The following is a 27,851-nucleotide window of genomic DNA, read 5'->3' on the forward strand; positions in this document are numbered from 1 at the left end:
TTCACAGACTTCAGATCTGTGGTTTTGATTATTGGTGGAGGGGTGACTTCCATTAAAGTTAATGGTGCACGCACCCATGACATGTGCACATGGCCACATACAGGAGCACATGGCCTTTCAAAGCTATGGGGGTTGAATATACGTGAATTTCCAAATTCATGGGGGAGGGGTCAGAATGGATCCCCTGCAAATTCGGAAGGAAGACTGTATTTGTATCCCACTTGTTTTCTAGAACTGGGTCACAGTTCAGAATATTAAAAGAACAGTACAATTAAAATAACAGAAAAGTGATATATTAAAATAGAATTAAATTATTACAATATTAATCATGCTAGCCTGGGCTGAAGGGTCTTGTAGTTTCAGGACTGTATCACACATGGCTGTTATACTGCAATTAGAACCAGGAAAAAGCACCTTTGGTGATACATAGCAAGATGATGCCTCCAGCCCATAGTTTCTATGTCTCTGAAGCATGGTTGGCATGGCATCCCTGTTCACTGACAGGGGAACCTGTCAGTGAACTCACAATCATGCTAGTCCCCAGGTATGAAATGTTGATGTTGGGACAGTTGCAAGATTGGCAATTACGTGGTGTCAGTGTCTCCTCCTTTCCCCCTTTCCCCACTTCCTCTTGCTATTCACAAGCAAGCTAATTCTCTTTCTTATTTTTTCTCTTTTCTTAAAAAAAACAACAACACTCAAATTGCAGAATTCAAAGATATAGCTGTTGTTAGTCTGTAGAATCAGCTGTGTTAGTCTGTAGAGATCTTGTAGCACCTTTGAGGTTAACTGAAAGGAAGAAGTTGGCAGCATGAACTTTTGTAAAAAGAGCTCTGGTGGCACAGAGGTTAAATGTCTCTACTGCAGCCACTCACTCACAAACCATAAGGCTGTGAGTTCATTACCAGCCAGGGCTCAGGCTTGACTCAGGCTTGCATCCTTCAGAGGTCGCTAAAAGGAATACCCAACTTATTGGGGGCAATTAGCTTACACATTGTAAACTGCTTAGAAAGTGCTTAAGTGCACTGACAAGCGATATAGAAAAGTACCTGCTATTGCTATTGTAGGCTTCAGTCTACTTCTTCAGATGACTAAATTGCAGTAGCAGAATACCAGAATTGCATGGAAAAGTAAAAAATAAAAATAAAATTAACATTTTAAAAAAATTCTGAAAGGCATGCTAGGTAAGGCATCATAGAGCATTGAGGCAGGATTAAGGAGGAATCTGAAAGGGACTGCAATGACAGAAGTAGCCCCAGAGATTGAGATCATATACAATAAAGGCTAAACAGGTATAATTCCATTTTCTTTAACAAGTGCAACTGCAGCAAGAACGAGGCTCATGCAGTAATGCCCTAACAATATGGAGGGTAACAGTTGAGGGAATTGTGCGGTGAAGATGAAAATATGTACTTCTGACTTTGGAACACAATGGATATGATAATTAATTCTAAAAGTTTTGGCCTAATCTTAGAGCTACAGACAAACATTTAACACTCCTCTCCACATCCAGATTTATGAAACAGATTTTGGTCAAGGCAATTAGAACACAAAACAAAAATCTAATTTGGATACATGAGGTAAGTATGCCAGGAGGGTTTATCAAAAGATTTTTCATGGCAGAAATAGAAATAGCAGTTGTGTTCTTGGATGTTGGTAAAGGGGGCCCTATGGTAGCCTTTGCCCACAAGAGGGCGTTAGTAATCTGAAGAAAGTGGATGGCAAGTGTAGAAGATCTTAAAAGTTGATAAAAATGTGGCTTTAAAAAAACTGAAAGTTTAAGAGAGTTTATCGTTTATATACATGTAGCTGGTTAGAATGGTGAAGTATTTAACTTGCATGGTGAAACTGGAGAGATGTGTCATGATTACTAAAACAGCTCTTTGAAAATAGTATAAATGAGGTCACTGCACTTAAAACTGAAAAATCAACACTCCTTTGTGATTTATAACACCAAAATAATTATTTCATCTGACCTCTCAGTCCTTCCAATACTGTAATAGTGCACTTTTGTGTTCCCAGAAATTGCCTAGCAAACCTAATCCTGAATATATCCACTTCAGTGAACACAAATGAAGAAGCTAGAAATGCTACTGTTTCCCAGGATTGTGACTGCCGAAAAAACTCTTGTGTCCTTCTCTCGGTATCCTTAGAAATGGAGAACAGAAAGAGAAGGAAAATAAGGAAGAATTAGAAGTGATTATACTGTTATAATTACATGGATCTCAATGTTCTGGCTGCTTTTCTGGCGTACACACAGTTTCATTGTCCACACACTCTCATCCTCCAGCACCTCTTCTGGAGTACACATGGGGTGAAGAAATCTATCAGTTTTCTTAGGCAAGGAATACTCAGAGGTGGGTTTTGCAGTTTCTTCCTCTTAAATATAGCCTACAATACCTAGAATTGTTTGGCAGTGTCCCATTCAAGTACTAAGCAGGGCTTGCCCCTACTTAGCTTCCAAAATCAGATGAGATCTGGTGCCTTTAGAGTATTTGGGTAACTAGATATACTATGACCAAGTACTATTTGTCCAGAAAGGGCTGAGATGGTACCCTAGCCAAAATGGTTGAAAATGTTTTTCTTCATGGAAGCTACCTGGACATACTAAAATAATAATAATTTAAAAAAGCTGGAAACAGGAACAAAATGAATAACATTGAGATAAGGATAATCTATGGTTTTTCTATCCTTTTTTTCCTCACCTTTCCTTTTCAAGGAGGAAAGTCACAGATGCTTATGGTTTAGGGTTAGGATTATAATCAAAAAGAGTGAAATAATACAGTCCAGATTAGAGTAAAATAGATTGAGATAATCTAGCAGTGATAAGATAAATTGATGATAAGTAGATCATATATCAGAGAAAAGTAACATATATTAATGTTGGGTCAATGGGAGGGAAACATTATGTTGATAAATTTGAAGAATTCAATAGGATTAATATTTTTGCTTAGAGTTCAGTTAGTAATTTAAAAGGTAGATAATATGATTGATATTAGTCAGTAGCCTAGGAAGTCATTATATATGTTAAGAGGATAAATATATAGATTTTACATGATGTATTGGATCATACTTTTATATAATGATAATATTTGTTTGTTTTGTGATGTTTTTAAAATTTAATAAAAATTTATTTTTAAAAAAGCTGGATTTCACAGCACCCAAACAAGGCAGAAGACCCAGAAAAAACCAGAGAAGTGAAGACAACCACCCAAATGGAAGGTATTTTTTACCATACATCAAAGGAGTCACAGACAGAATAGGGAAACTGGTGAGGAAACACAACCTCCAAATGGTCTACAACCAACCAAGAAAATCCAGCAAATGCTGCACTGAGCAAAGGACAGGAGAGACCCTCTCATAGTCGCAGGAGTTTAGCGCATACCATGCAGCTGCAGACAAGTCTACATAGGGACCACTAAATGCAGTGTTCAAACATGAAATAAGGAACATGAGAGATACTGCAGACTGGATCAGCCAGAAAAATCAGCAGTGGCAGAACATGTTATAAACTATCTGGGGCATAAAAAGCTATTTGAAAAGACTGAAATTCTGGACCTTGCGAACAACTATCAGGTCAGAATGCACATTGAAATCCACAAACACCTGGGCAACTTCAACAAGAAAGAAGAAACCCTTAAAGTGAACAAAGTTTGGCTACCAGTCTTGAAAAACACCAAAATCAAGACCCAGCAAATGCAAATGAACACCACCCAGGTTTGGGGGGGGGGTCCCAGCAAACAGTGGACCATTAGTTAAATAGACACCCTGAGGCCTTGCCATTCAACAAGAGAACAATACAAAGATTAACATGTAAATCACTTCCATTCAACGAACAGTATATATATCCCATTCTCTTCCATGCCAGCATCCTCTGAAGATGCTAGTCACAACTGCTGGTGAAACATCAGGAATAAATGCTTCTAGAACATGGCCTCATGGCCCAAAACCCCCACAAAAACTAAGGTAGAAGAATGTTTGTAGGAAATGTAATCTCATCCAGAATGGGTGAGAAAAGGGTGATGTTAATGAGACAGATTAGAAATAAAAGGAATACAGTTGACTAAAACAACAACAACAAAAGACCAGTTAGTCATAATTCTAATTGTGGGTTTCCTAGGTCTTGCTTAGTTCTCTTTTGGTAACTATCTTTAATTGTATATTAATTTTTGCCAACTACCTTGGGAACCAATATTGATAAAAGAGTGGGATATGAATGAATGAAGCCTTTGTCCATTCAGTTAGCAGATCAAGTGCTTCTTTTTGTCTCACATTGGCGGGTTACAAACGGCCCTCAAGGGGCCGTTTTCCCGCCGCCGCCATTCGCTGCGCAGGGAAGCCCCAGCTGTCAGACCGCGAGGCTTCCCTGCGCAGCAAAAAAGGAGCGGCGAAATGCCGCTCCTTTTTTGAACGCGGAAGTGGCGCCGCGAGGGGTGGAGTGCGCCCTCGCGACGTCACTTCCGCCGCGACACGTCTGGACGCACAGCGTCCAGTACGTCAGCATGGCGGCGCCCATGTGGATGGGCACCGCAAAAAAGTACACGCTCCGCGCGTACTGGGAGGAAGGGCCGTCAGGAAGGTAAGAACCTTCCTAACCCTAATACGGCCCTTCCTAACCCTAGTATGCGCAGAGCGCGTACTTTATGGCGGTTTGTAACCCGCCTTTCTCTCCTTACTTTCCCCAGTCAGACAAAGAACCCATGCCAGCTGTATCATTGTTGTTTGAACTGAGCTTCACTTTGTTGGCCTCTATCTGTTACATTATTAATTCCTTCCAAGCAAGGACTCTGCACACCAATAGCTTCACCTGAATCAAATGAAAAATAGGTATGTAATTGGCTTTCAAGACACCTTCACTCCCAATCTCTGGATTATTTTATTCAATAGGTTAGGCATTAAACATAATCTTTTCTCACACTCCTTCCATATCACACTGGGTGGGAAATGAAAAGGGATTGCCAAATGCTAGCAGACAACCTCTTAATCATTTTCTCTCAGTGACTAAGCATCAGCCAACCATCTTGGACTATTCACTAACCATCTGCCTAATGGGATTGCAAGTAGCATTTTAACATACTTGCTCCCTACAGAGTTCAGTGGGATTGATTCACATGTCAAGGGGGAAATGACTGCAGTGTTATGGAACGACCAATATAATATCTTCAAATACAACCTGATACTAATGCTGTTGTGTGTCTTCAAATCATTTCCATTTATGGTGACTCTGTCATGGGGTTTTCTTGACATGTTTCTTCAGAGGGGGTTTGTCATTGCCATACTCTGAGGCTGAGAGAGTGTGATTTGCCCAAAGTTACTCAGTTGATTTACATGGCTGAGCTGGATTCCAAACCCTGATCTGCAAAGTCAAACCACTATACTACGCTGGCACTGGCACTAATATAGCAGGCACATATATGAAATTAAGATACGATAATCTCAATTTCATTTAGGTATACATTACTGCATTTCTTATAGTCATTTTTTTTTACTTTGCTAATAGAGCATTTTCTATGAGTTTAATACTAGTAGTACTAGTAGGAATTGGTGTACACAAAGTGAGAACAAATTAATTGTTTTCTTTCAAGTAAACTAACATCTGTACTGTTACCCTAAAAGGTGGGGGACATTGGGATCCCTACCAGCAGTGTCAGTGTCTCTCTATAATGTTGGGAAAATTATAGCTCAAAAGAAAGAGGGTAACTTCAGGGATCTTTTGACCTGTGTACACCAGTACTACCTGCTCAGAGACTCCGGTTTCAGTAAATAGAAGGATTTCATTTAGGAATGTGTAAAGCTGCATACAAACACACAAAACCAGAGCAGCCTTTAGAACCATACAAGGCTAAGAGTAAAAAAGGTGTGGAAGGTTGGGTTGTGAGAAACAGAGAATTAAGTGATAATTACCAGTCCTGAAGACAGATTTCCATGGAAGGTGCAGAATGAATCAGGGAGTGACTCAGGGCAACACAGTGAGGCTAGAGCTGGAGTTGATATGTATATCATACAGTCCGTCCTTGCCTTACGCGGGGGATCCGTTCTGGATCCCGCCGCGTAAGGCGAATTCCGCTTATGCTCGAGCCCCATTGGAAACAATGGGGCTCGTGCGCGGCGGCGTGGCGATGCAGGAGCGCGCGGGGCGCAACAGGCACGCGCACCCATTCAATTGAATGGGACGCGCCGCCCCTTCCTCCCTGCGCGCGCCCCGCGGCTTGAGCGCGTATGCTCAAGGCCGCGTATGGTGCGGGCGTGCTGTACAGTCGCCCGTGCCATACGCGGGCGCGCCATACGCAGCTTGAGCATACGCGCTCAAGCCGTGCGGGGTGGAAGGGACGGCACGTCCCATTCATTTGAATGGGCGCGTGCACCCGTTGCACCCCATGCCGCCGCGCCGCCATGCACGAGCCCCATTGTTTCCAATGGGGCTCGAGCATAGGCGGAATTTGCCTTACGCGGCGGGATCCGGAACGGATCCTCCGCGTAAGGCGAGGACCGACTGTATATCCTAGCTTCAAGGGGTACTTGATGCTATCACACAATGTAACAAAGGTTTTGATAGTTTTCCCATGGGATTGACATAAAGGGCTGGATTGGCTGGTGACTTTCATTTTGGAGTGACAAACCATGGAAAAGATTTGAGACAATCCCTAGATAGTTGGACAGGAAGGGTGAAAAGGAACAAAGCATGGGGTGAGGTAGAGGTGTAGTGTTTAACTGCTTTTTGATGGTACTCGCTTAATCTCCATTGTGAGAGGAAGTGTAAAGAGCCCAGGTGGGTTGATGTACAAACTCATTCAGTGTTTATTTGGGTAATATGTATGTCTCCCACATGTCCTTTGACCTAAGGACATGTGGGAGACATAGATAGTACCCAAATTCAATAGGTTAGGCAGTGTGACTTCTTACCTAGTTTCCACAGGTCATTGTGACTTCTCAAAAACATGCCCAATGGGGTTATGAAACCCCATACCCAGCTAGAGGGATGTAGAGCATGCTAACAGTACAGCAGCAGGTTAACTCTGGCCTCTGACTTGAGCTGCATAACTGTTTCTGAAGTACCAATAGCTGCCTAAGCAAAGAGTTTTCCTGGGCATTATATGATCTACAATGGTTTATAAAATGCATAGATGAATGGGACTCAGCTTCCTTTATGGTAAAATATTTCTGTTCTGAAAATATATATCCTGATTCAGCTCTTTCTTAGAAAAAGTTGTCTTCAGTGGATTTCTGCTGAATATAGTTTTAATTTCTGCATAATTGGAACTAAATGCATTTATTTAATTTCTCCCAATATGAGACTCAAGGTGGTTTATAATGTAAGTGAAGATTTTTTTTATAAAACCAAAACAAAACATAGATTAAAACAAACTGTGGCTAAAGCAATTTATAGTATATACGTTTTAGAAAAGCAATTACGTAAGCAATCCCATTAAAACCACTAATTTAAAACAATTTAAAAGCATTTAAAGCATGGTAATGAATATAAAAGCACAGAACCCACATCAAAAGAGTATTTTGCAGCAGCCACTTAATAATAAAGGCTTGACTAAATGAAAAGGAAACATACAACTGCCTTAGTAATAGTGCCATTGTATTCTGCTCTGATCAGGCCCCACCTGAAATATTGTGTCCAGATTATTTGAAGGACCATATTATCCTTTGCAGGGGTAGCTGTGTTGGCCATTTAACAAATCCAAGCAAAAATCCATCAGTGATACCTTTATTGGCCAACTGAAATGCACAATATACTTGTTGCTATGGGCTTCTTCATCAGGCAAGATGTTACAAACCAAACAGGGGGGGGGGGACAACTGGAAATGTTAGTCAGATGCCTGCATGTTGTTTCAGTCCTTAGTAAAGATGGTATGCTGGGGAGGATATTGTTTGCAGGCAGGCCAGAAGGAGGAGGAGCCTGCCTGTAAAATATATCTTCCCCAGCATACCATCTTTACTAAGGACTGAAACAATATGCAGGCATCTGACAAACATCTCCAATTCTTTCTTTCTTTCTTTCTTTCTTTCTTTCTTTCTTTCTTTCTTTCTTTCTCCTGTTTGGTTTGGTTTTCCCTGGCTCTGAAACTCCCTTCCTAGAGAGGTTAGACTGAAATCCTCCTTATTCTTTTTCTGTGCACAACCTTTCTGTTTCAACAGGCCTATGAAGACTGAGTACACAAGCCCCATCCTGTCTAAACAAATGTGTTGGACTTTCTAATATTTTGTTGTGCTGTTTTTTAAATAGATTGCATTTTAACTGGTTTTAATTTTTTGATAATTCAATCATCTTTTAACTTTTGTATTTTGTAAAATTTAACTATGTGTTTTTTCCCTATCTCTTGTAAGATCCCTTGAATCCTAAACTGGGAAAACTTGGAGAATAATAATAATCTTTCTCTATTGGTGAAAATAAAGCAAGGAAGAATTTTGGGGAGGTGATTATATACTGTGGGAGCAGCTACCAAAAAGGTCCTATCCTGTGTCCTCACTAAACATGTCAGTAAGAATGATGGGACTGAGAGAAAGCCCTCCTGTGAAGATCTTCAAGTTAAAAAATAAAATTGTACATTTCTCTTTCTCTGTTTTAATTAAAAATGTAAAATCAGTAGGAGAGCTGGGTGTCATCTGCATACTGATGACATCAGACACCAAACTCCAGACCAACTCACCCAGTGGTTTCACCTGAGGACTGACCACATAACACCTGTATTGAAAAATCTTCACTGGCTGCCGATGCTTGGATGCTTTTAAGAAAGCCATTAAGATGGATCTCTTCCGGTGGGCCTTCCCACCAGAGGTGACATGAGCAACATAGTCATCTTTTTCCCTATTTCTGGCTATATAAGGTATGAATCCCAACTCTGGTTCGGCTATTTTATTTTATGCTATATCATATTGCATTGTATTGTATTATGAGGTTAATTTTATGGGAAATTTATTGTTGTAAACATTGGTATGCTTTGTATGTATTTTATCTGTTGTGATCCCACCTCGATCCGTAGGGTGGGGTGGGAAATAGAAAGAATAAGTTATTATTATTATTATTATTATTATTATTATTATTATTATTATGTGTATTGCATGGAAGACAAAACTAAGCTCTGAAGGAACTGACAGGAAAACAGCCAGGGGACCAAATAGTAGTCTACAGGCATCATCCTATAGGAAGGAACAGAGCCACTGTAAAACAGTGCCTTCAATACTCATCCCATGACTGCTGGTATTGAAAGCTGCTGAGAGGCCTGGTAGAACCAAGAGGGACAAACTATCCCATCTCATTCCTTGCATAGGCCATCTAGCAAGATAGACAAAGTTGTCTCTGTCCCATAGGCAAACCTGAAACCAAATGTAAAGGTATGCCAATAATCCATCTCATCCAGGAACTCCTGGAGGTGGGAAGCTACCATATACTCCAATACCTTGCCCAAAAATGGAATGTTAGAAACTGGCTGGTAACTGTGAAATACAGTAAATTCCAAAGGAAGGCTTTTTAAAAAGTCAATAGCGACCTCTTTTAGACATGATGGAACTAGATCTTTCTGCATCATTGAACTCCTTTTTCTTTTAAAGTAAACTTTTTCAGATGGAGGCCATTTTATAATGTTTTGTTAATTATCATAAACTAGCACAAACAATCAGTAATAGAAATATCTTGAGAAAGTAAAAAACTAAATTTTCCCATAGTGAATGAGACTAATGTTCCATTTTATTTCTGTATTTGAAAGAAACATACAAGTAATTGATCCCTTGTAACATTCTCATACAGCATTTTGTAAGATGTTATTAACCCAAGGGGAAAAAATTATATTCCATTATGATTTAGGCTAATCACTATGGGTTACCATCATTCTCTGTAATTGTGTGTATTTCACGCACGTCTCAAGCTTTGTCCTTTAAAGCTGCATGAAATATGATGCATGCAACCCAGTGTGTCACACACTACCATTCCATTCCTGCTGAGGGAATTTTGGCTGACTGCCTAGAGTGCTTATTTATTTAGTAACAGTGACCCAGTTAAGCCAAATGACCACTCTGCACTATGTTCTCAACTGTTCAAAATATAATACTGTACAGAGTAGCAGTGAACCAACTAACTTCTGTTCATGTTTTGTAGCTTCTCTGCCATCTTTTCCTAGGCTGCAGCAGCACTGCAGCAATAATCCAGTTTGACACACTTTAACTGTCGTGTCTCAGTGCTATGGAATTCTGGGAATTGTAGTTTTGTGAGACATTTAGCTTTCTTTTTCAAAGAGCTCTGGTACAATGACAAACTGCAATTTCCAGAATTCCATAGCATTGAGCTATGGCAGTTAAAGTGGTGTCAAATTGGATGATTTCTGCAGTGTGGATGCAGCAGATCATTGGCTTATCACTCAGAGTAGCTGAAAGAACTATAAATAGGTACCATTGTTACTGCATTATGTTAAGCTCCGTGTATTGTTAGGAGTAAAAGTTGTCTGGTTCATGATGCTTCTGCAGTAAAACATGGTTACAGATACAGAAGGTATACAATCATTAATCCACCAAAGAAAAGTATAGAAAAATGACTGCATGGTATACCTCTGTAGCAAATGAACTTCCAGTACCTATCTATGCAGGCCTTTGGCCGACTCTTAGATGCCTTTTGATTCTAGAAGCAGAAGAAGTAGGACACACACTTGGTAACTGAAGCAGGCAGATGTGATCTCACTTCTCACTTGCATTGTTCTTGTTAGATGCCTTCAAAATGACTCTGATCCTATCATAGGGCTTTCCTGGCAAGATTTATTCTGACAAGGTTTGCCATTGTCCTCCTCAAAAGCTGAGTGTGTGACTTTCCCAAAGTCACTCATTAGATTTCCATGCCTGAACAAGGATTTGAACCTTGCTCTCAAAGTCCAAGTCCAATACTCAAACCATTGCACCATGGTGGCTTTCCCACTTGTGTAGCCAGAGCTTAAAAATAAGAGCAAAATGTTGTGTTCTTTTAAATTATTTTTAAGTGATGGGAAACAACTTCAGATTTTACCTTTAATTTAATGAGTCGCTTGTTTATCGTTACAGGTGCTCTGCAATGGTGTCACTTTTTTGCATGAAACAGGAGCTCTGATGTGCAGAATGGCAAGACTTTGCATGAAACAGGTGTTATAAGGAATGATCAGGTTTTGCATGTAACAGGAGCTGTGGTTGACAGATTGCTTGTGGTTTCTTTAAAAACTATTAAAATAATGATGTAACAAATTAAGAGTTTTTCACAACTGACATTTACATAAATGAATTAGATTTCATTACCTAATAGTTAATGAAATGAACCCAGCTTTTAAAATTTAATGTAAATTCATCTTGGCTTTGTGCTATTTGATGCCATGCAGTGTCTGGTCTGGGAAATACAAATTACTTTCTAATTCTCCTTTCTATCTTCTTTGAGAAGATATGTCTCCCAGAGGATGGGCAATAGGATGATGGGATGCTGGAGAAATGGGAACAGGAAGGAAGGATGTTATTCCAGATGTGAATTAAATAGAGAGAGAGAAGCTAATAACTGCCTTCAGCATCAAATCTGTTCACTAGATCAAACTCTATATGGATCTCTTTAATAGTGTTTCAAAATCTGAATTGTTTTAAGTGGAAATTTATTGACATAAACGTTTCATGGATTGCTTCCTTAACACATGGCAAAGCTATCAGTAGTTAAGCTGTAGGCCTTAAAACATTGTGCTCAGTTTCTAATTAAATGGAAATTCTTACATATTTCAGTACATACACTTCAACTCAATCATCTTTTGTAACAAGGAAAAAATGTAGCATTGTAGTAGTGTCATTTGCAGGGATTTGCTGTAGAGCATGTAATTTATTGCTATATATTTGTGAACAAGGTTAAGAGTTTATAATATCCTGTCCCCATGTAATCTGATAGTATATGGTGCTTTTATTTCCTGACTCATATCTGGATTCTTTTGAAAAATTCATTCATGCCTGGTGCTGTCTCCTGTGACTGATTATATATTATGAAACACTCTCTTTATGATTTTTGAAATGACAGATGGATGTCTTTAGGCAGCAACTGTGGTTTAATTTGATTGAAAAGATCATATCTAGAAATTATAACTTCCCTAAAGCATTGATTTAAAAAAAGGTAAGCAACAAGCATGTACATGTTTTTGTTTTTACGTTCTTGACAGTGCTTATTAGCAGCCCACATAAGTTCCTGAAAATGCTTTTACCTATTCAAGATGCAATCTTATACAAGCCAATTAAAGTAAATGTGTATAAGATTGTAGCCTAAGAAAAAGTATCTGAGAGATACCCAGATGGCTATTTGCCTTCCCTTTGCCATTTGGACTAGTAAGGATTCATAGAAGGATCTTAATCAATATCAGATGGTTGTTCAGGTATTCAGAATCAGAGCTTACATCTGCAAAAATCTTTCCCGAAGAAAGGATTTTGTCACCATTTCAGTCATTAAAATTGAGAACATTGCATCTAGTTAAATGTATGCTAACCTCATTCACTCACAGGTTTTGTTCTAAACTTTCTTCCCTAAACTGCTCAAAAAATCAGGGGGCAAGTACTGAGGACACACATCTCCTCAGTTAGTACTCAGCACCATGTATTATTTTGCACAACCATGCTGTGCATCACAGAAAGTGACAGATTTTGCATGACCATGCTGTGCATCACAGAATGTGACAGAGACCATTTCATTGTGTCATTGAAGATGCATTGGCAGTACTAACCTGGAGGAGAAGGGGCACTGTGGAGCCTAATCAGATTTAACAAAATTTAAAAACTGGTGAAAATGATTACAAAATCTGGTGATAAAAAGCAAAACATTCCAGGTGGGATTAAACCCTGTAGCCATAGTGCGAAAAGAGTGCTGGATACAATTGGCAATGGCTGCTGCAACACAGAGTTAAAACAAACTGCTGCAAAAAAGCAAGAGCTTGCATAACAGGAAGCTTCATTTGCTGTGAAAAGGGGGAGAAAGTGGAAAACACAACAGACACCCAATTGGCAGAAAAAGGCTACAACTTTATTGACTACAGCAATTTAGCATAGAGGGTTGGCCCAAAAAGCATAAGGCCTGGATCTTCCATCCACCAACCCGTGTTGGTCGATGAACAGAATTGTCTGGTCACAACAAGGCTTCGGGGATGACAGAGGGGAACCGGCTTAAAGTGTGCCATCCACTTTGGGAGCCGGTTACTTTGCCCCTTGTCACCGGGTAATGCTGAATCGATGCCACCCCCACAATGGCGAAATCACCTCAGCACCCCTGGGTCCCCATGGGATTCCCAATCCAGAGCTCCGCAGTGCAGGAAACCATCAGATCCAAGACCTATGCTGCCACCCATGAAAACTTGTGACAGCACAACACCAACCCAGAACAAGGGAGGGAGGGTAAGAGCCAGCAAGAAAAAATGGTGCTGAGTGCTGACTGGCGCAGCCCTATATAGACTGGCTGGCCAATCAGCAGCCAGGAAGCGAAGTGGGACCGCCCACCCCAGTCTCCTGGCCAATCCCGTAGCTGTTGACCTCACAGCCACCAATCCTGGGCCACTTCCACTCCCAGGGAGACCTGAGAGTAGTAGTCCAAAAGGATTAGAAGTGGCGCGGTGCTTCTGCTCCCAGGCTACCTGGGAGATTTGGTTCCAATGGGACAGGAAACACCACTGGCCAGTGTGTGCCAGGCCAACGAGAGCAGGGCCTGCCACCCGGTTCCCCCCTCCCTATAGCAACTGGACCGGCCCAGTAAGCCGGGCAGTCCCATTTATTACTGGTTGGGACATCTGAATACTGCTTTTGAATCCACATGGACTAGAAAGGAGAGGAGGGAGAAAGGATGGAGGAAGCTGGGTAGACAATTTGTCAAATAAATATTCAGATTTCATAATACTATAGATAATTTGTAAGTTATCAAAATTCTGTGTCTTTACTTACTATTGGCTCCAGAGACCTCAGTGGGAATGGCTTCTTTTTAAAAAGTATGGTGTTCCAAAAATCTTACTGTTCTAGAGTAAAGACCCTGTGCTCCTGCACTCATCTAGAGAGAGGGAGGAAAATTGTCCTTTAATTAGAACTTTACAACTAAAACTCTTTAGGGGTGGTTTTGGGTTTTTTTCTTTTTCTTTTTTTTTTTTTTTGGTGCAATGTTTCCTGGAACTTTAAGAGATTCTCTAGGTAAGATTAAATGCCGTTTTTTGTGCTGGGAATTGCCTCTGAATGTTCGGTAACATGGGGAATGTTGTGTGTTTGTTTAATACTCCTTAAGAACTATAGCAACCGATAGAGCAATTAACGGGAACATTTCCTCTGTCTTCCTCTCCCACAGATGCATCCAAAGCAACTAGACATATTTTCATGCATATTTTATTCTTGGACACAAATGGAGCAGTCAGGCAGTTGGTCCCAATAATAAATTATTAATATAAAGTTATGGAGAAAAATGTAACAGTAATGTTACTTCTTTATCCTTTTCTCCTTTATTTATTTTAAGAAATACCTTTGTTTTTGATTAAAGCCCTTAATTGCCAATTGCATGAAATCTATTCCCTACTGCACATTTTGTTTTTCTACTGAACAACATATGGGTAGCTGCATATTAGAATAATGCTTGGTTGTTCACATTTTAGTTCCCAATTAAAATTGAAATGATGAGAGCTTTTGACATGTCCTTCTCTCCAAAATGCTTTCATTTCATATTCACTTCCATGTTTCACAGGGAATGGCCTTCCATATTTGATAGAGATTGCACTCATACATATCCTGCTCAGCGAGTTTTCCTAATGTGTCAGAATTACATGCTACATGTTACATTACACACCCATTTTAGACACCTGCACAACACTACCAAGTTTCTCTTTATAGAAAGGTAGTGTGGCAGGAGTCTGACCATTCCAGGGCCTGTCATGATACCACAAATTGGCTGTCTTAAATGGCCATTTCACTATAAAGGAAAAGTGACAGTTGAGCTTTGAGATCCAATAGGAACTTCAGGAGTGGGGATATACAAGTAGTTTGACAATGATCCCAGAAGCGGTTTTATTGCTGTTGTTGCTGTGTGCTATCAAGTCATTTCTGACTTATGGTGACCCTAAGGTGAACCTATATGTGGTTTTCTTGGCAACATTTGTTCAGAGGAGGTTTGCCATTGCTTTCCAGAACAGGATATCAGTCTAAAGTTGGAACTTGATTTGGAAAAAAAGAGTCCTAGTATCATCCCACTCAAATAGAATATTAGCTAGACTATGAACATAAGATATAGGATTAGGGTTAGGGTTAGAACATTGCCTTATATAGCAAGTATAGCAATAGCAAGTACATTTTTATACCACTTATCAATGCACTTAAGCACGCCCTAACTGGTTTACAAAGTGTAAGTTAGTTGCCCCCACCAAGCTGGGTATTCATTTTAGTGACCTCAGAAGGATGCAAGCCTGAGTCACGCTTGAACCTTTGGCTGGTATTGAACTCTCAACTTTGCGGTTTGTGAGTGAGTGGCTGCAGTCCAGGCATTTAACCACTGCACAACCAGGGCTCCTCCATTATGTGGCAAATGGACACTGAATTGTTTCACATTATTAGCAATTACTTAAAATTAATTATGTATATGGAGTGTTCTGTGTGGGACAAATGTAACCAGAAAGCTCCAGCCCTCATCAATACATATCATTGTCGTCTGATTTATTTAATCTGCTAGACACCAAAAGTGCTGCCCAAGCAGAGCAGAATCTAATGACTGATTAACAGATTACAAGGAAGTTTAATCAATAACTAGCACTGCACACTGCTAGCCTGCCCCTGGATAGTTCCATGGATCATATTAAGCAACACTTGGGGGTGGGGAAAGTCCCCATGGAATTCTGAGAAATGAGCCAACCAGATTAAGTTTACACTAGACACTTTTGCTGCTGGGAACAGGGGTACAGAACATTGCCATGTTTGCTCATCCAGAATCCTCTGAAAGATGTTCTTTCTGTACTCATTGCCCTCCAGTGAAGGCCTGAGGCTAGAAGTGCTTTCACTGAGGGTAAAATTGGGACAGAGAATGTTTTTCACAAAGTACAAAACTTTGCAAGATTTCCTTTTCACATGCTGTCTGGCTTCTGAAACTTAATGGATTGCTGAAATCTCTGATCTGCACAATAAGCTATTTTGTAGAATACTTCCTATCTGCATCAACCGCAGCTGTTCAACTGGTGGCTCATTCCTGAATCTGGGTAAATGCTTTCAGCCCATGTTGAAGAAAGAAAGAATAGTACAGGGCTCTGTATCATCATCATCATCATCATGTTTTTTATGGTCTTTGACCAAAATATCTCAAAGTTATATAAATATTAACCAATAAAAATATTCTTACAAAAACTAACAAATCTAAATAAAATCAGATTAAAACACAAGTGTGTATTTAAATAGGGAGCATGGCACACCAACATAGAGGAAGCAATCTTTTAGCATCTCGTTTCCGAATCTTAGCCATAATTCTGATCCTTGATAATTTGTTTGCATGTAGCAATAACAACAGCGCAAAATCGAGTCATGTTCTCAGTAATTTGTGGATCTGCATCCTCTAGGAGTCATGGAAAATAGTGATTAGCTGTCCGACCTGGAAATTTTTGTAAGATTGGATGATTTAAAGAGGAGCACACATCTTGATAAAAAGGGCAATATAAAATAATATGCTGGAGTGATTCAACTGAGGTGTCAGAGCATGAGCATGTCTGGTTCTCATAAGGGAGCTTCTTATATTTCCCTTCCAAAATTAGAGAGGGAAGAACATTCCATTAGGCTGCAGTGAAAGCTGCCCTAAATTTGGGTACTGATAGCTTGGTCAAACAATTTGGCGTAAGAAAGGACATTTCCAAACCTCTTAGAGCTGGGATGTTCCTGATTTTACCCCTGTGATTCTGTAGTTTTATATCCCAGATATGTTGTCTAAAGGCTGATTTTGCCCTTTTGAAGCCCATTTGTATCAAGATGGTTGGCAAAAATCCACATTTACTCAAGATGCTGTTTAAGGGCTCTGTATATGTACTTTGAAATAATGAACTGGATTCCATCAACATTCCATTTCTAAACACCTTGTTTAGAATCTTTTCAGACAGGCTTTATTTGAACCATGCACATACTTTATTAAGAATACAAAAGGGGGGTTGATGACTATGAAAGTATAATTCTGGTGACAGTATCTACACCTAAACCTTACATTTTGTCATTTGTGTTCCTGACCAAGATGCTAATCTCAGTTCTTGGAGAAAAAGAGGCTGAAACAAAGCCATAACCTTTGGAGAGCCCTGAAATCTACCTACCATCCACCAAAGAGAATTGATCCGTATGCAGCCTGGATCCCAGCTTTGCTTATCCAGTGGCATTTCAAAAATGGTAAATTGTTTTTGAAAAGTGACTGGATTAGCACAGCTGGGACCTGGGCTGCATATGGGTTGCATTCACCCGACCACTAGCGAGTGCGATAGCGCCCAGTTTTAAAATTAAATGAGCCTTTATCCCATTGGGAATAAGGCACTTTAAAAGCAATGTGATAATCTCTTTAGGGAGCTGGGTATGTTTACCCTGGTGAAGAGACAGTTAATAGGTGAAGTCTCAATATGTTCTGCTGGACTAATTTGGGAAAAAATGGAATTTGTATATGGTTAAGCAATACAAAATAAATAAATAAATAAATAAAATAGGTGACATGATAGCCCTGTTCAAATATCTGAAGGGGTGTCATATTGAGGATGGAGCAAGCTTGTTTTCTGCACCTCCAGAGAATTGGACTCAGAACAATAGATTCAAACTACAGGAAAAGAGATTCCACCTCAAAATTAAGAGCTGTTCAACAGTGGAACACACTCCCTTGGAGTGTGACAAAGTCTCCTTCTTTGGAGTTTAATAAGGCTGGATGGCCAATACTCAGAATTGCTTTGATTTTGTTTTCCTGCATGTCAGGGGGGTTAGACTGGATGTCCCTTATGGGATCTTCCAGCTCTATGATTCCATGAAGTCTCCACTAGATCACAGTTCAGTAGTTCATAGAAGGAACACATCCATGCACTATATTGTTTAGGTGCTACATCATTTCAACCCAGAAAAATTGACAGAGCTTGGAAAGGTGAAGTGATGGTGATGGCATGGATGTTTGTTCGTTCTTCTTGGAAAACCCCCCCCCCCCCCCCGGCACTCAGCATGGCCAGTTTGAGAAAGGCATTCTGGGATAGAATCATAGAGTTGGAAGAGACCACATGGGCCATCTAGTCCAACCCTCTACCATAAAGGAATTCTCAATCAAAGCATCCCCAACAGATGGCTATCCAGCCTCTGTTTAAAGACCTCTAAGGAAGGAGACTCCACTACACTCTGAGGGAGTGTGTTCCACTGTTGAACAGCTCTTATTGTCAGGACGTTCCTCCTAATGTTGAGGTGGAATCTCTTTTCCTGGAGCTTGCATCCATTGCTCCTGGTCCTAGTCTTTGGAGCAGCAGAAAACAAGTGTGCTCCCTCCTCAATATGACATCCCTTCAAGTATTTAAACAGGGCTATCATATCACCTCTTAACCTTCTCTTCTCCAGGCTAAACATCTCCAGCTCCATAAGTCTTTCCTCATAAGGCATGGTTTCCAGACCCTTCACCATTTTAGTCACCCTCCTTTGGACATGCTCCAGTTTCATAGAATCATAGAATCATAGAGTTGGAAGAGACCACTAGGGCCATCCAGTCCAACCCCCTGCCATGCAGGAAATCCAAATCAAAGCATCCCTGACAGATGGCCATCCAGCCTCTGTTTAAAGACCTCCAAGGAAGGAGACTCTATCACCCTCCGAGGGAGTGCATTCCATTGTCGAACAGCCTTTACTGTCAGGACGTTCCTCCTAATGTTCAGGTGGAATCTCTTTTCCTGCAGCTTGCATCCATTGTTCCGGGTCCTGTTCTCTGGAGCAGCAGAAAACAAGCTTGCTCCCTCTTCAATATGACATCCCTTCAAATATTTAAACAGGGCGATCATATCACCTCTTAACCTTCTTTTCTCCAGGCTAAACATCCCCAGCTCCCTAAGTCGTTCCTCATAGGGCATGGTTTCCAGACCCTTCACCATTTTTGTCGCCCTCCTTTGGACACGCTCCAGTTTCTCAATGTCCTTTCTGAATCGTGGCGCCCAGAACTGGACACAATATTCTAGGTGGGGCCTGACCAGAGCAGAATACAGTGGCACTATTACTTCTCTTGATCTAGACACTATACTTCTATTGATGCAGCCTAAAATAGCATTGGCCTTTTTAGCTGCCGCATCACACTGTTCACTCATGTTCAACTTGTAGTCTACTTGGACTCCTAGATCCCTTTCACACGTAGTTTCATTAAGCCAGGTGTCACCCATCCTATATCTGTGCATTTTATTTTTCCGCCCTAAGTGCAATACCTTACATTTCTCCGTGTTGAATTTCATTTTGTTAGCTTTGGCTCAGCTTTCTAGTCTATTCAGGTCATTTTGAATCATGATCCTGTCCTCTGGGGTATTAGCTATTCCCCCTAATTTGGTGTCATCTGCAAATTTGATAAGTATGCTCCCAATTCTGTCATCCAGGTCATTGATAAAGATGTTGAATAGCACTGGGCCCAGGACAGAGCCCTGTGGGACCCCACTGGTCACTTCTCTCCAGGATGAAAAGGAGCCATTGTTGAGCACCCTTTGGGTTTGGCCGGTCGACCAATTACTAATCCATTTAACAGTTCCTTTGTCTAGCCCACATTTTACAAGCTTGTTTGCAAGAATGTCATGGGGAACTTTGTCAAAGGCCTTACTGAAATCAAGATATACTATATCCACAGCATTCCCTTCATCTACCAAGCTGGTAATTTTATCAAAGAAAGAGATCAGGTTTGTCTGGCATGACTTGTTTCTCTGAAACCCATGTTGACTTTTTGTGATTATGGCATTGCCTTCTAGATGTTCACAGACTCTCTGTTTAATGATCTGCTCCAGAATCTTTCCTAGTACTGATGTCAGACTAACTGGACGATAATTGTTGGGATCCTCTTTTTTCCCCTTTTTGAAGATGGGGACAACGTTTGCCCTCCGCCAGTCTGCTGGGATCTCTCCTGTTTTCCAGGAGTTTTCAAAGATTATTGCCAATGGCTCCGATATTACTTTTGCCAGTTCTTTTAATACCCTTGGATGAAGTTCATCTGGTCCCGGAGACTTAAATTCATTTAGATTAATAAGATATTCCTCTACTATCTCTTTACTTATTCTGAGCTGAAATTCCTCTATTCTGTCCTCTGCTCCATTATCCTCAGGTTGAGCACCCTTTGCCTTTTCTGAGAAGACTGAGGCAAAGAAGGTGTTTAGTAATTCTGCCTTTTCTCTGTCTTCTGTTAGCATCTTGCCATCTTCTCCACGCAGTGGCCCTACCGTTTCCTTCTTCTTCCTTTTGCTGCGGACATATCCAAAAAAGCCCTTTTTATTGTTCTTAACCTCTCTAGCAAGCCTGAGTTCGTTCTGCGCTTTAGCTTTTCTGACTTTACCCCTACACATGCCTGCTATTTCTTTGAATTCCTTTTTTGTGATTTCCCCCTTTTTCCATTTCTTATACATGTTCCGTTTCAAACTTAGCTCGGTTGAAAGTTCCTTAGTCATCCATCCTGGTTTCTTGAGACACCTCCCATTTTTCTTTCTCACTGGAACGGTTTGAAATTGTGCCTTCAGTATCTCTCTTTTAAGAAACTCCCATCCGTCCTGAACTCCTTTATCTTTTAGTATTTCTGACCATGGAATTGCCCTCAATACCTCTCTAAGTTTACTGAAATCCGCGCTCCTAAAGTCTAGGATGCGTGTCTGACTATGCCTGGCTTCTCCTTTCCACTATATTACAAACTCCAGGAGAACATGGTCACTTCCACCTAATGATCCCACTACTTGCACCCCATTAACCAAGTCATCCTTGTTGGTTAGGATCAGATCTAAAATAGCTGACCCCCTTGTTGCCTCTTCCACCTTTTGGACCATGAAATTGTCTTCCAGGCAAGTGAGGAATTTGCTAGGCCTTTTTAAATTGTGGTGCCCAGAACTGGACACAGTATTCCAGGTGGTTTTTAATTCACCTAAGCAGCAATCAGTAGAGGACAGGGCAGTCTCCAGAAGTCCAGGGCTTGCAAAACTCAAGCCTAGTTATTTATGCTGGCCAGCATTCCCTGCCTGCAGTCACTAACAAGTCATTTCCCCTGAAGGCTGCACTTCAGAAAGTTGTTTCCTTCAATGAACTGCTGTTCCCTAGCAGTTGCCTCTCACTATAAATAAATAAATAAATATGTCAGCGGCTCCTTGTGTTATCTATTATCTCCATTAAGAAGCTGTTTTAATGCATGTACAAATGGGCCAAGGCATTTTCAGGTGTTTAAAAATTAATATGTTTTGAAGTACTTCTTGATAATGCTGAGCACAGCACTGAGGGCTTCCTTTTCCATTTCTTCATGCATTGCCAAGCTGTTTGCTAACTGGCAGCAACCTTTGACCTATTTCCTCCCCATACTCTTAAAATAGACTGTTGCAATGTGTTTCACTGCTTTTAGTGTGTTACACATGTTGACTGCAGGCTCAGGTAACCAGTTCTCATCTAGTAGGGCAAAGGTGGCCTGTGTGGACTGAGAAGCTCAGAAAGCAAGTTGTAGAGGTAATCCAAGAAAGAAATGACATCCACTGATGTTTAAGTGACCTTGAGGCTGATATTGCCCCCACCTCCACAACAGTCACAACAAGCTTGTTCTACACATTCAAAATATTCTCTGCACTTTGACTGCAAATGAGATCAATGCACTTAATAAAGCCTTGGCTATAAAAAGGGAGAAACAACATTATGGGCAAATAATCTTGCTCCCTATATTTCAAGAAACAGGGATGGGGAGATGTAGCCATAATTTTCTTACTTTGGCCTGTTACAGACTGCCAAAATAAAGCTGCTTCAGGTCTCTTTGGAAGTATGCTATTTAAATGATGCATGGATCCTAAGAGTTCGGAGGTCGCACCAAAGCCACACTCCATTCCTAAGGACTGGAGTGCAGAGCTTTGGTGCAGCTTCCAGATTCTTAGGGTGCATGCATCATTTAAACAGCATACCCCCAAAGAGACCCGAAGCAGCTTTATTTTGGCAGTCTGTAACAGGCCTTTGTTAAACCCAAATACCCTAAAGACACCAGATCTCATTTGATCTTGGAAGCTCAGCAGGGCCTGCTGTGTTTAGTACTTGGACAGATAGCCACCAATCAATGCCAGGTGTTGTAGGCTATAGTTCAGAGGAGGGAACTGGAAAAACCAACTCTGAGTTTGTTGTTGTGTACCTTTAAGTCATTTCTGACTTACGGCAACCCTAAGGTGAACCGATCAGGGGGTTTTCTTGGTAAGTTTCTTTGAAGAGTATTTGCCATTGCCATCCTCTGAGTATTCCTGGACAAAGAAAATGCTGTGAAATTCATAGCACCACCATAAGTCAACAGGCAACTTGAAAGCACATAAAGAACAAAGTATGAACTGAGTAAAATCAAATATACATAAACATGAACCACACTGGCTAGCAAGGAGAGATATTTTTATTGCATTTCTATCTGAGCTTTCATCTCCCAGCTTTGACAGTAAAGTTGCATAATAATGACTGATTGAAGATAATTAAAGTGTGCATCCTAGTCTGAGAAGAGATTTGAACCTAGTTCACCATAGTCCATAGTCCTGAAAGAGTGGTGGAGTCTCCTTCCTTGGAGGTCTTTAAGCAGAGGCTGGATGGGAATCTGTTGGGGATGCTTTGATTGAGAGTTCCTGTATGGCAGGGGGTTGGACTGGATGGCCCTTGTGGTCTCTCCCAACCCTATGATTCTATGATTTTATATCTAGCTACCAACTACATTCCTCTGTAACGGCTTGTATACCTTTGAGGAGTATGATCTGTGAGATAAGATGTCCCTGATTCAAATCACTAACTAGCCATGAACTTGTTTCTCAACTAGTTTCCCATCTGTAACACAACCACATTGCCTCACAAGAATGTTTCATTATTAACTGGAATATTATATGTGATGTGCTTTGTAAAAAAAAATATCACTACATAAATGCTAAATATATGTGCATACATGATCTGTGGGGCTTGCCATGCTAGATGCTTCCTCAATGTGATGCTTTGGCCAAACCTGACTCTGGTATTGCTATGCTATACAGCACAGATACACTGTGACTCAGAAAGATTTAGCCTATGCTGTGGCTTAATGCTACAAATCACCTTGGCATTACCTTTATCATTAAAATGCACCACCAGGATCATGTTCATGTTGCCATATGTTGAAAAGGATTTGTGAACAAAATGTTAAGATTTTATTACCTAGGAGATCCTTTGATGGAATACTTGTGCCTCCATCAAAATAACCACTTTTAATATGAGGGAGGAAAAGCAGGTTCTTGGAAGCAAAGGAAAAACTGCTTTTTCTCCCTCTGGTCTCCTCTTTTAATGGCAAAATTTAAACAGAAAGCCAATTTTCTTCTGAGCTATGTCAGATCACGTTGGAAATAGCATATTTTCCCTTAAGGAAAATCTTGCAGTTCTGAATTGAAAATGTACAAACCATTGGGGTTCTGGCTCTGAAAATATTAAACTCCCATGGATTTAATGCTGCAACATCTTTCATAATGATGAGCTTTTAATGTGACAAATACCTCCCCTATAGACAGAAGCTATAAAAAGCTGCCATTTATTTCCTAATGTACCCAAACATGCTGTTTATAATCTCTGTATGTATGTACAATTATCCTTTATAATTAAGAATTCTGTTAGCTGTCATGGCAAAGAAATCCACACTGAATACTAAGTGATAGTTTTGTTCTTACTTGACATTGATCCCATAAAGCTTAATTTATACACTGTGTTTCTCTATGTTCTCTTTCACTCAGTACCAAAATATTCTTTTGAGAAAAAGTAGAATACAAATAAATACTATAATTATTAAAATAGAGGTGAAGCAGGGACGAAGGACTACTGGCTACAGATGGGCTACACTTCACAAAGACTGGGATGAATATCTTTGGCAAAAGTATGTTGAATCTGATCAAGAGGGTTTTAAACTGAATTCTTAGGGGTGTGGAGCGGATGGCTTAAGCATCTGTTCAGTAAGCAAGCTTGGAAAAAAAAGCTCACAAAACAATAAAAGACAACACTTTAGAAGTCAATACACAAAAGCATAGAGTTTGGGGAATGATGATCTTGAAGTCTTAGTATAGGAAGGTAAATATGACTTTATCGATATAACAAGACTTAATATCTGAATCCTGTTATTGGAATATAACACCTGAAGGATATAATTTGTTCAAAAAGAATTAATGGGGGAGCATTTGGGTAAAAGTAAATGGAGAGAGAAATGAGAACAACACTGTAGTCACAGTTTACTACTGGCCACCAAACCGAGGTGATAGATTATGCTTTTCTAAAATAAATCTCAGAATTCTCAAAGAAGCAAGAACTGGTTGTTACAGGGGACTTCAAATAACCTGATATCTGCTGGGAGACTAGCTCTGCTAAACATAAGACTCTCCAACAAATTTCTGATGTGTCTTTCAGATAAGTTTCTCTTTCAAAAGGTGGAACAAGGAGCAAGGGGATCAGCAATTCTGGACTTGATCCTAACCAATAGGAAGGAATTGGTCACTGGAATCAAAGCAGTTGGTACTTTAGGGAAGAGTGACCATGTATTGGTAGAAGTCATGTTTGTAGGACAGGGCAATGAAGAGTACATTTGAACACAAATCTTGAATTTCAGAAAAGCTGATTTTATCATGCTCAGGGAAATACTCGGGATAATCCCATGGCTAGAGATGCTAAAGGGGGGGGGGGGGGGAGAACATCCAGCATCAGTGAGATTTCATGAAGAAGAAACTGTTAAAAGAACTATCACAAACAATTCCAAGGAAGAAGGGAAATGCCTGAAAAAGCCAATGTGGCTGCATAATAAACTGAGGAGAAAGTGAAAAGAAAAAAGAGCATGTATGGAGAATGAAAGTAAGGATGAATAACCCAGGAAGAATATTCATGTGTAGTCCATGCTTGCAGGAACAATATAAGGAAAGCTAAAGATCAAAATGAGCTGAGACTGGCTAGACAACCAAGGAGCAACAAACTACCATTCCCAGAATTCCATAGCATTCAGCCATAGCAGTTAACTTGATGTCAAACTGGATTATTTCTGCAGTGTGGATGCAGCCTCAGTTAACCTACATGAATTCCCATCTGCAGGGCCATATAAACTGCATTTCAGAGTATTGAAGGTAGTTGCTGACATACTTGCAGCCTCACTTGCTATCATTTTTCAGAAATCTTGGAAAATAGATGAGGTGCCAAGGGACTGGACATGCCTTTAAAAAAAGGCCAAAAAGAATATCTAGGAAATTACAGGCCGTCAGCTTGTAGAAATAATTAGAACAGATAATAAAGGTGCATGTTTTCAAGTAACTTGATGATAATAGCAAAATTATAGAATAAGCTTTCATGGATTGCTGCCTGCGCCATTAGATATATGAGCCCTGCTATTCAAATATGTAGATGTTTTTTAAAAGATGTTTCCCTTCTTTCATCTTTTTCAGAATAAACCTGTTCCAGTCAAGCAGACAGTCTCTCTTAGCTTAGAAACAGAGAAGGAGAAGCATCTGAAACTGATTATGAGGACTGTGTGACATTTTCACCCTTAGGCAGTGTATCTCTTTCACCTTGATCATCTCTGAGCAGGGCAGATGATGTTGAAAGCTCCAAGGGTCAAAGAATCTTAGCATTTTGCACACTAAGAAAAGAGAAGAACACGAAATATCTGTGTTCACTATGACATTTCACATTTTGCTCAGTTGCCACCCTAAGATCTGGTCAGAATGTTTAAATGTGGCTATCAACATTGTAGAAGATACTGACAGAGCTCTATTTCTGTCCTTCCTTGCATTTACGTCTTCCAAGGATCAAGCAAACTCTGAGTTCAATCACATTCCACTGTTTCCACTGCTTATTTTACAGCCTGTGATACAAGAATATTAATGCATTTTCATCTAACATTTTTGGTGTTCTTTGACAGACAACCAGAGAATCCTATGAGCCATCAGGTCAATTCAGTGTCAATCTCCTTTTGTATAAATCATTGTACAGACATAGCTTTTCAGGAGGATGGGGTTAAACCACTTTGCTGCGTTCATCATAGAACACTTGTCCCAAACTCAAGGTAACTAAGGAATTTATCACACAGGGGAAAATCGGGGGTTTAAACTGTCATTATCCCAGGAAAGTCACACGATCACAGGAAGATTTTCATACACATCACAATTAAAGAGGACTTATCCCATGAATAACCAAAGAATAACCAGGAACAATTCACTCACAGGGGAATCCTTTTTAATTGCAATGTTGTGTGAAAATCTTCACCATGATTGCATAACTTTCCTGGGATAATGACAGTTGAAAGCCTGATTTTCCCTGTGTGATAAAGTCCTAAGAAAAAGCGCAGCAAAACAAGCTATTGCTTTAGATCTTTGCCAACTGAAGAGTTATGACTTATATAGAAGATCAGCACCATAACACCATATCATCAATAGCATTCCATCTAAACAAAGGGCTCCTGTTTCTCACAACTACATTTCTTTGTGCAGATATTTTATAATTTCCTCATCATTTCCCCAAGAAATTTGCAGAAATACGTGAATACTGGAAAAATATTAGTTTATAATAGTGAGCTTTTTGGTATCTGCTAGGGTTTGGTTCCAAGTCTCATTAAATATAATAGCACAGAAATTGTGCCCCTTATATAAAAAGACAAAAATCAAGGTTTGCTTTTTCAAGTATATATTTATGTATACATATAAATATATTCAAACTATGGATGGTTGAATCAGTGAACAAGGAAGCTGTGGATGTGGAGAGTTGACTGTACATTCCACACAAAGACTGAGTTGGATCATATTGTAATGTTTCAATTTCTCTCTTTTCTCCCAGAATTGGAATTCAATTTTAATTACAAAATTAAGACATGTAGAAATCTTTAAAACTACATGGAAGTAGTATAGCTACCTATAATATCAAAACACTAAAAAATTAGAAACAATGTGAAGTCAAAGACTTTGATGGCCGGCATTCATAGGTTTTTTTGTGGGTTTTTTGGGGCTATGTGGCCATGTTCAGGAATAAACTCTTCTAGGACATGGCCATATAGCCCGAAAAAACCCACAAAAAAACTATAAATTAGAAACAATTTAAAATTCACCCTCATTTAAAGTAAGACAGAGTAGCCAGCTTCCCTGAACTTGCCAGAATAAGTTGAAGACACTGTCAGGAATTTCCATACATTTTCATGAATGGAGGAGTGCTACTACCCAGTAAAAACTTTATCAGAGTGCACTTGTAGTGAACAATGGGAATGCAGTGTCTCCATGTGACACAAAGAACAGACACATACAGGTTAAATACAGGTTGAGTATCCCTTATCTGAATTCTGAAATCCTAAATAATCCAAAATCCAAAATAGTCCTTATATGTGGCTAAGATTGTGACACCTTTGCTTTCTGATGGTCCAGTGTAAACAAACTTTATTTCATACACAAAATTATTAAAAATATTATGTATAAAATTACTTTCAGGCTATGTGTATAAAGTATATATGAAACAGAAATGAATTTCATGTTTAGATTTGAGTCCCATCTCCATGATATCTCATTAAGTATGCAAATATTCTAAAATCCAAAAACATCTGAAATCCAAATCACGTCTGGTCCCGAGCAATCCGAATATGGGAGACTCAACCTGTAGAACAAAATCATTTCATTTAATTATGTTATCAATTGCATTCATTATATATATATATATATAACATTATATAACAG

The 27,851-nt window shown here is 39.9% G+C and overlaps 1 long non-coding RNA gene across 2 annotated transcripts; it reads left to right on the forward strand.

The window, feature by feature from the left end:
• Positions 1 to 2,289: 2,289 nt before the first annotated feature.
• Positions 2,290 to 11,232, forward strand: LOC121928908. 2 transcript variants are annotated; one of them, XR_006103592.1, is made up of 4 exons: positions 2,290 to 2,357; positions 4,686 to 4,827; positions 8,598 to 8,837; positions 11,035 to 11,232. It is a non-coding gene; the product is annotated as an uncharacterized LOC121928908 (long non-coding RNA). The 2 variants fall into 2 exon arrangements; XR_006103591.1 differs by lacking the exons at positions 2,290 to 2,357; positions 4,686 to 4,827 and adding an exon at positions 7,958 to 8,092.
• The last annotated feature ends 16,619 nt before the right edge of the window (positions 11,233 to 27,851 follow it).

This window comes from Sceloporus undulatus, chromosome 4, assembly GCF_019175285.1.
Source record: "Sceloporus undulatus isolate JIND9_A2432 ecotype Alabama chromosome 4, SceUnd_v1.1, whole genome shotgun sequence".
NCBI lineage: Eukaryota > Metazoa > Chordata > Lepidosauria > Squamata > Phrynosomatidae > Sceloporus > Sceloporus undulatus.